General features: G+C 43.6%; 1 long non-coding RNA gene across 1 annotated transcript; it reads left to right on the top strand.

The window, feature by feature from the left end:
* The first annotated feature begins 5,875 nt into the window (after positions 1–5,875).
* LOC123115678 (uncharacterized) lies at positions 5,876–6,967 on the top strand. The gene is made up of 2 exons (XR_006456697.1): positions 5,876–6,197; positions 6,303–6,967. It is a non-coding gene; the product is annotated as an uncharacterized lncRNA (long non-coding RNA).
* Positions 6,968–8,332: the final 1,365 nt, after the last annotated feature.

The raw sequence follows: 8,332 nt of genomic DNA, 5'->3' as shown, positions 1-8,332 counted from the left end.
GTATATGTCCTGTGCATAGTCGCTGTACGTTCGATCCTAAGATCGGGTCACACTAATCAGTACTCCAGTAACATCACATCCTTCCACTACCTGCCAATCCTTAATCAATCACATCACATCCTTCCACAAGCAGCTAATCCCTCCTTTCTCGACAAACAACAGCCGCTAATTGATCAGAATGACGGAGGGTGTGTTGGTAGCAGCGCCTGTGGGTGTGGCCGACCTAGTCTGGTTGGTAGCTAGCAAATCAAGCCAGCTAGAGGAAGATGAGGAGCTGGTATTGTTAACATGCACGAGTCATGTCGCCGAGTTTGGCTTCTCGCCGAGACGTTCCCCTCTAGATCGATTCGATCCTGACTCGGAAACTTTCCCTACGACACTAGGGTCTTGTCTCCTCGTCTGGTGATTCCGTCGCCAATGAGTCCCCTGCTCCTTGTTGGGCATAAGCCACGGCGATCGTGTCGGGCATGCGTGTGTGCGCGCGGGACCGATCAGGAGCGTGGCGGGCGTGCGTGTGTGCGTGCTTGAGTAGGCTAGGGTGCGGGCATGCGCTGTGCATGCTGCACCGTAGGACCAGGAGCGGCTGTTGGTGAACGGGTCAGGGTGACCGAGTCGGGACGTTGAGGGCTCGCCGCGTCCAGGGCGTGATCGTGCGCGGGGTGGGCGCGGCCAGAGCGGGCCGGACCGAGCGCTCGGGTGGGTGTAGACGTGGGGGTCAGGTCCAGCGTCTACCCCGGGTATAAAACCCTCGATGGGTTCGTTGTAACAGCCGTGGAGTCGAGTACGAGCTCGTGGCGTTGGCGTTGTCGCGCCGGCGGAAAAACCACCGTGTCACCGTGTCTTTCTTCTAGCTCCGTCTTCTTCTTCCTGGGTTGAACGCAGCAGAGAGGGAGAGTGAGCTAGGGCTAGAGAGGGAGAAGGCCACGGCAATAACAATTGGCATCAGAGCATCGGGTTCGGAGGAGCTCGCCGGCGATGGCGCTCGTCCCGCTTGGCGGAGCACGGTGATGACGTGCGTGCGGGGAGCGCGGCGGCCGCGACGGACCTGCGCGGTGGCGTAGAGGCTGCAGTGGCGCGGCGTGGCTCGGCGGAGGGAAGGCCAAGCTCCGGGACAAGCCGGATCGGCCGAGTGGATCGCGTCGGAGCGCGTTCATGGCGCGAGCTGTAGCGGGCGCGTCTAGAGCGCGGGAGTGGACCGCGTCGAGGTGCTGGACCTGGTTGCACAGATCGCGTACGCGAGCGGCGGGAGCGCGGGACGCGGGGTGCTGCGCGGCGGTGGCCGCAGCGGCGCAGTGCGGCGGCCATGGCGACATCGACGACGATGGACTCACCTCACTACTAAAAACCTGTTAATCCATGACAGATTTCGAATGACGTTCTCAAAATCCATCACCAATAGGGTGCCATTGATGATGGTTTCTCTAGTTCGTCACGAGAAACGTCATCAATCAGCAAAATGAAAATAGGCACCCAAAACGGTAGCCCCCTTATAACGGACACAAAGAAACCATCACAGAAACCGTCATGGAACGAGCAGTTAGGCCTAGTTTTTTTCTTTATACATCATCTAGTCCGTAGTTCGTCACGAGAAACGTCATCAATCAGCAAAATGAAAATAGGCACCCAAAACGGTAGCCCCCTTATAACGGACACAAAGAAATGAGCCGAGACCAATGCCATGTCAGCTTTGATGAAAAGTAAAGTGCAGGAGCCAATGTCAATATGTCACCAGAGAAATAACAACAAAAATATGCACAGCGCTCATGGGGTTCAGGTTCGAACCTGAGACCTCCTGCTACTACACCAAACAAGCTAGCCATCGAGCCAAAAGAGGGCATTTGGATAAACATGAGCAAGACTTTATACGGAATAACGTTGTGGTGCTTGCAACCAAGCATTTTTTTTTTTTGAGAAATCTCTAGCACCTAGCAGTTTTTTACTCGTTTTCTAGCTTTAATCGATGGAACGAGCTAGGCACCCGACAACAACCTTTTTTTAGGCAAACCACCCGACAACAATTACATGCTAGAAATAGTAATAATTATATAATTGGGCCGGTGTTGTACGCCAACCCATGCAGTTTTCTAGTCGTTTCCTTTTTATTTTGTCCAAGTTAGATTTACATTTTATTTTTTTAGTTTTTCCAATATAAAACATTACAACAGTTATTACCTTTTGCGGGTTAAAGTTATAGTAATTATTAACATACAACTGTTATGTATTTCAAATGTCTATTCTGTTTTCATTCTTTGTACCATGAAGCGGTAAAAATCAACTTTTCTAAAATTTACATGGACTTAAACAGTTCAACGTGCATTAGAAATTATTTGTAAATTCTGTATCTTCATTCTGGACCAAAAGCACATAATTTTTCTATATTGTTCAACCTGTATTAAAATTATTGTGTAATAATAATATTTTTTTGAAATGTATTAAAAATGTTACACATGCTTGTAGTCTATAGAAATTTAAGATTAATAGTACATAATATTTTTTGTTAAACGTTCATCATTTTGTGAAAACACACTGAACATTTTTTTAATATACATTGACTTTTTAAAAGGGACGTTGTCTATTTTTTTAGAATACACATTGAATTTTTCGCGGGTAAAATGCATGGTGAATTAAAAACACGTTTACAATTTTTTAATATACGTGAAATGGTTTTCTAAAAGCATGTTGACCATTTTTTTTTCAAATGCACTAATACTTCCGTTAAGTTTTATGGCAATTGTAATTTTTCCTTACATTTCTTGTTTTGAATGGAGACAATAATATCAAGAATGCAAACATGAACTTACAAATAATAATTATAACTTCGTTTTATTTTTAGATGCACAAAATGTGTGTCGAGTGCCCGACACTAAACACTTGGCATACTTTTTTTAATTTATTTCTATTCTTTGTTTTGATTTCTTCTCTGCATTCTCTTGATGGTCTTGAAACTTCTCCATGTTCAATATACACCATCACATGTTCCATAATATGCAAACGTAGTATGAAAAACATGAAACCTGACATGGTGTCATTATATGATCCCTAGAGACCGTGGTAAAAATTTGAGAAGGTTTCACAAAAGTTGTCACGTACACTGCTTGGAAACTGGGACATCTCCCGAGAAACATGGTTTCGAGAGGAAATGGGTCGGGTTTGAATGCAATGATTCATCGTTGGACCTTGAATGTTTTTGTACATTCAAGAGACACCATAACATGTTCCATGTCAAATTTTATCATTTTAGGGGCTTGTTCACTATATTTTAGTCATTAAGTGCGTTTCTTATTATTTAACAAACATAATTCAAATTTCAACAACAAAGTGCATAAAAATGGTAAAAGTGGGTTAAAAAAATCCTATTTTTGTCAACGAGTCTATATTCAGGTCTTATCCAAGAAAAGAAGAGGATTCACAAACATTAGGGTGCCATGGATCGACCTCAAACACAGAGCTTATTGACTTTTTTATTCTAGAAAATGCAAACAAATTCTGGAATAATGAAACCTGACATGGTGTCATTACATCATCCTTAGGCACCATGGTAAAATTTGAGAGCGTTTCACAAAACTTGCAACATGCACTATTTGGAAACCGGAAGATCTCCAAGAAGAATTATGATTTCCAGAGGAAATGGGCCGAGTTTGAATGCAAAGTGACGATTTTAGACTTTGTAAATAGGTGGGTATGTAAAAATAAGTTTTTTTTCGAACATTATGGGTTATAAAAATATATCCAATCAGCTTCAAAACCTTTTTTCATAACAAGTGGCTACGTAAATTCGCATTTGTGGGTGAAAGTAAGATGGTGAAAGTAATGAATATAATTCAATTTTGAATTGTAGATGCATGAAAAAGTTCACCAAAATGGTTTAAAAATCATTTGTGTGTTAGCAAGTCTATGTTTAGCGGAAATCCCTTTTGGAGCTCGGCCTCCAGTGAGGCCTGCAAATTCAAATTTGAAATTTCATCGAAATTCATAATTTTACATTTTAAAAAATTCTGGGAAAAAATACAGATATACATGAAGGCATGACGCACATGTGTGTAAATTTTCAGTTCAAAATACATTGAAATGAGGGTTGTGCAAAAAGGACAAATCTGTGGCTATTTAACACATGATACTATTCATCCTCCCAGGCCATGAATTTCTCTTTTTATACAGGTCGCAACTCATGGTATTTCATCCTGAATTTTTACACACATGTGGATTACATCCTTACATACACGCATATTTTTTTAAGAATTTTTTAAACCATAAAAGTTTGAATTTGAATTTTTCAAAAATAAAGGCCTCCATGGAGCTCGGCCTCCAAAACGCCTCTCTCTAAGTTTAGGCCTTATCAAAAAAAATATCCAAGCAAGAGGGTGCCAGGACATCACCTCGAACATTGCATGCACATATTGCTTAATTTCGAAAAATGCAAATGAAGTTTGAAAAACATGAAACTCGGCATGGTGCCCTCATATGAGACTCAAAGGTTGTAAACAAATTGAAAAGGTTTTGTAAAAGTTGTGACATACACTGCTTACAAAATGAACATTATTGATGTATTGGAAAACAAGCATACGTTGGAAAATAGGTTCAAAAATGTATTATTCAAAACACTTATAGGTGTATTACAACGATATTCCAAAAAAGTTCCTTTTGTATTCGCAATTATACACAACCACATATATGCTATACACCACAATAAGCAGCAAATGTTTAACCATTTTAGCTGAACAGATGGTAGCAATAAAGACAATTTAAATTTACAACACTATTATGCACTAACACACACTCATTCCATCTTGTTATGTAATAATTTGTACCCCCCTATTTTTGAAACACCAAAGTTTCATACCATGCGTAAAGTTTTTCAAAATTACATATCTAAAAGGCTACAAATGTTCTTTACATCTAACATACTACCCCCCCCCCCCCCATCCCAAAATAAGTGTCTTAACTTTGTACTAACTTTAGTATAAAGTTGTACTAGACTTAAGACACTTGTTTTTGGACAGAAGGAGTATCTTATATCGCTTTTGTAAAAGTTAGACATTTCAAAAAAGATTGAAGTCCACATAAACATTTATTCACCAATTGAACTTGAAATTTTGAAACTATCTGAAAATTGCACTATTATGCACTACACATCATTTTACATATTTTATATGTAATAAGTTATTCCTATTTTGGAAATACCAAAGTTAGGAATCATTTGAAGTTGAAATTTGGAAAATATCTGGATATTACACCATTATTCAACAAGTTAACCATTTGGCTAACAATGAGTAAGGAATAAGCATCAATTTTTGATAATATAGATTTAATGACAACTTACATGTTTGCTTGACCACATTTGTATATATTATCATTTCCCTCCCATTGTTTGCTAATAGAAGTTTGAATTCTTCATATTTTTTTTTATTTTTTCATGCTTTTTTACCATACAAGATAAAATTAAACGTATAAACTTAAATATATATTTTCTTGAAAATTTTAAAAACATTTAGAGATACATGTAGTTCTAATTGGAATCATTTTCAATAGAAATGCGAAAACTCATTTGAACTATAGAAAATGTATATTATTTAGGAATTTGTTGTAACATCTAAAAATAGCATACATTTAGTATATGCATGTAATTTTTTATTGTGGTATGTATAATAAGTCTTGAAATTTACTTAAGAAGGTGGGCTTAATTAGTTATTTGGAAATAGAGAAAATAATTTAATTCTGGGCGGCCTCACTGATGTTGGGGTAAAGTCAACTAAAGCCCAGATGCTCTCAGCCGAGGGGAGATCCTGCGCGACGCAAACGACGCCTTCTGATTGGCCGAGCCTACCCGCACATGGATCAAGCCTCTCCACCGTTCGATTTTTCGAGATCCAATGGTTCGCGCACAAACCATATCCCTTTTCTTTCTCCCTCCCCCATAGCCGCCGGGTTCCAGCACCTTCCTTCCTTGTCTCCTTCTCCAGTCGCCTCCTACCCTCCCCTCCCCTCCCAGGCTCCGAGCTCCTCTCGGCTCAGAGGCCTCATCAGGGCACCGGACACGCACCGTCGGCACGACGTCCAGGCCGCCCCCACACCGTCCGGGAGTTGCGCGTTTGGACGCCGGGGGGCAGCGACCCGTCCCTGAGAGCTGCGTCGCGGTGGGTGTTGCCTCCGAAGCGACGACCTCCACTTCCCGCGGTGGCCGGCAGGATATGGCACTGGTGAGATGGTTAATCATTGAGCCACAACAGAGGCATCTTGGTTCAGCACTCACTGAACCACCGAGCCGATTTCTTTTCCTAATCCCCCCCCCACATCATGTGCAGGTGGAGTCAAACCCCCTTCGTTCGATGCTGGCACGCTAAGCTGCATTGAGCTATCACTCCCAAGGTGCCTGGCCGAGGGGGCTGCGCCAACCTGCCACCGTGGGGATGTGCCGTGTTTGGACGCTGCCGACCCTTCATTGTCACGGGCCCGCGTCCGTCTGCTATGGCGTCCTCACCACCGATTTTTTCGCCGACCTTGGAGCTGTGAGGCGCTTGCCCCACCCCAGCTCCAGTTGCCTCTGTTTTACTTCTGATTTTTGGAGGCAGTTTTTGGTTGTCCATGTGCAGAGAACGACGGTTCAACTTGTTCTCGTCGGTGGAGATGGGATGCCCAAGAGCATGGTCGAGGCGATATGGCAGACGATGTGGCGTGTCTCAGATGATGACAGTGATGGATGGATCTCCAAAATGGTGCTCTCCGCCTGAGAATTTCTAGGACCCGTTGTAGATTGAATGTCTTCGTTTTGCTCCTCCATATGTGTATTATTCAGAAATGTCTGTAATTTTAAGTTCTGTTGTATTTTCCATCATTTGCAAAATTGTGTTGGCTGAAAGTTTGCATAGAACAAGAGAAATATGAGATGGGCTAATTTGTCGGCCAAAATCAGTGGGCCATCAACCGACTGAAATTTAATGGGCTGAAATACCATTTTGGTTGATTATTACATGGGCTGTGGGTCTTGGACCGAGCTGAAATTTAGCAGGCCGAAACTTGAAGAGGCCCACTTAGTTCATGGGCTGCCACGTAATATCCATGTCAGATGATGATGTGGCAGACAAGTTAACGCCGTTATGAGCATGTTATTTAAGTGCCATCCATGACAGTCAAAATCTGTCATGGATCCGTGACGGTCTGGATGATCCGTCAAGGAGTACATGGTGGTCAAATTATGACGCGATATACATGACGGATTTCAAGTCTGTCATGAGTACCCTTCGATGAAAGTTTTTCACATGTCCATGACAGATTAAGACTGTCATGTATTAACTGAATTCTTGTAGTGCCTGCTGTAGTTCGTGGATTAGGGGGGTGAGTGTTGGGCATAAGCCACAGTGATCGTGTCGGGCGTGCGTGTGTGCTCGCGCTGGACCGATCGGGAGCGTGGCGGGCGTGCGTGTGTGCGTGCGTGAGTAGGCTGGGGTGCGGGCATGCGCTGTGCATGCTGCACCGTAGGAACAGGAGCGGCTGTTGATGAACGGGTCAGGGTGACCGAGTTGGGCCATTGAGGGCTCGCCGCGTCCAGGGCGCGATCGTGCGCGGGGTGGGCACGGCCAGAGCGGGCCGGACCGAGCGCTCAGGTGGGTGTAGACGTGGGGGTCAGGTCCAGCGTCTACCCCGGGTAGAAAACCCTCGACGGGTTCGTTGTAACAGCCGTGGAGTCGAGTACAAGCTCGTGGCGTTGGCATTGTTGCGCCGACGGAAAAACCACCGTGTCACCGTGTCTTTCTTCTACCTCCGTCTTCTTCTTCCTGGGTTGAACGCAGCAGAGAGGGAGAGTGAGCAAGGGCTAGAGAGGGAAAATGCCACGGCAACAACACTCCTTTTACTTCCCCTACGCCGCTAGGGTTTCTGCATCAAGCATTTGATCGGCTGGAGTTCCTACGATCGTGATGGTGACTTTGTCCGAGGCTCAGTATGCAACTAGCGACAGCGGCGTGAACGACCTGGGTGACTTCTTCGGCCAATTAGACCTGAACGTCAAGGTCTTTGAAAGACGTCGAGATTGGAGGATGATCCAGTGATTAATGATAGCGTTCGTTGGGTACATGCCGACAAATTGTTCAGTCAGGCTGATTTTTTCAAATATACTAGATCATTGAAGGCTCGCGTTGCTGCGCCTGTTCATTTGGACGCTATAATATTAGAAACTATGCAAGCATATTTAAGTATTGTCATCAATAACTTCTACTATAAGTGATTTGTCCCATTGTGTCTTGGATGTGGAAGCGGTGCAATCTACTTTTCACACCCATGAATATTCATGTTTCTTACCTAGACTTATTAACCAGAAAATTAGTTTTACTTGTGG

The sequence above is a fragment of the Triticum aestivum genome, chromosome 5B (genome assembly GCF_018294505.1).
Source record: "Triticum aestivum cultivar Chinese Spring chromosome 5B, IWGSC CS RefSeq v2.1, whole genome shotgun sequence".
Classification (NCBI taxonomy): domain Eukaryota; kingdom Viridiplantae; phylum Streptophyta; class Magnoliopsida; order Poales; family Poaceae; genus Triticum; species Triticum aestivum.
This window is presented reverse-complemented; position numbering and strand designations above follow the sequence as displayed.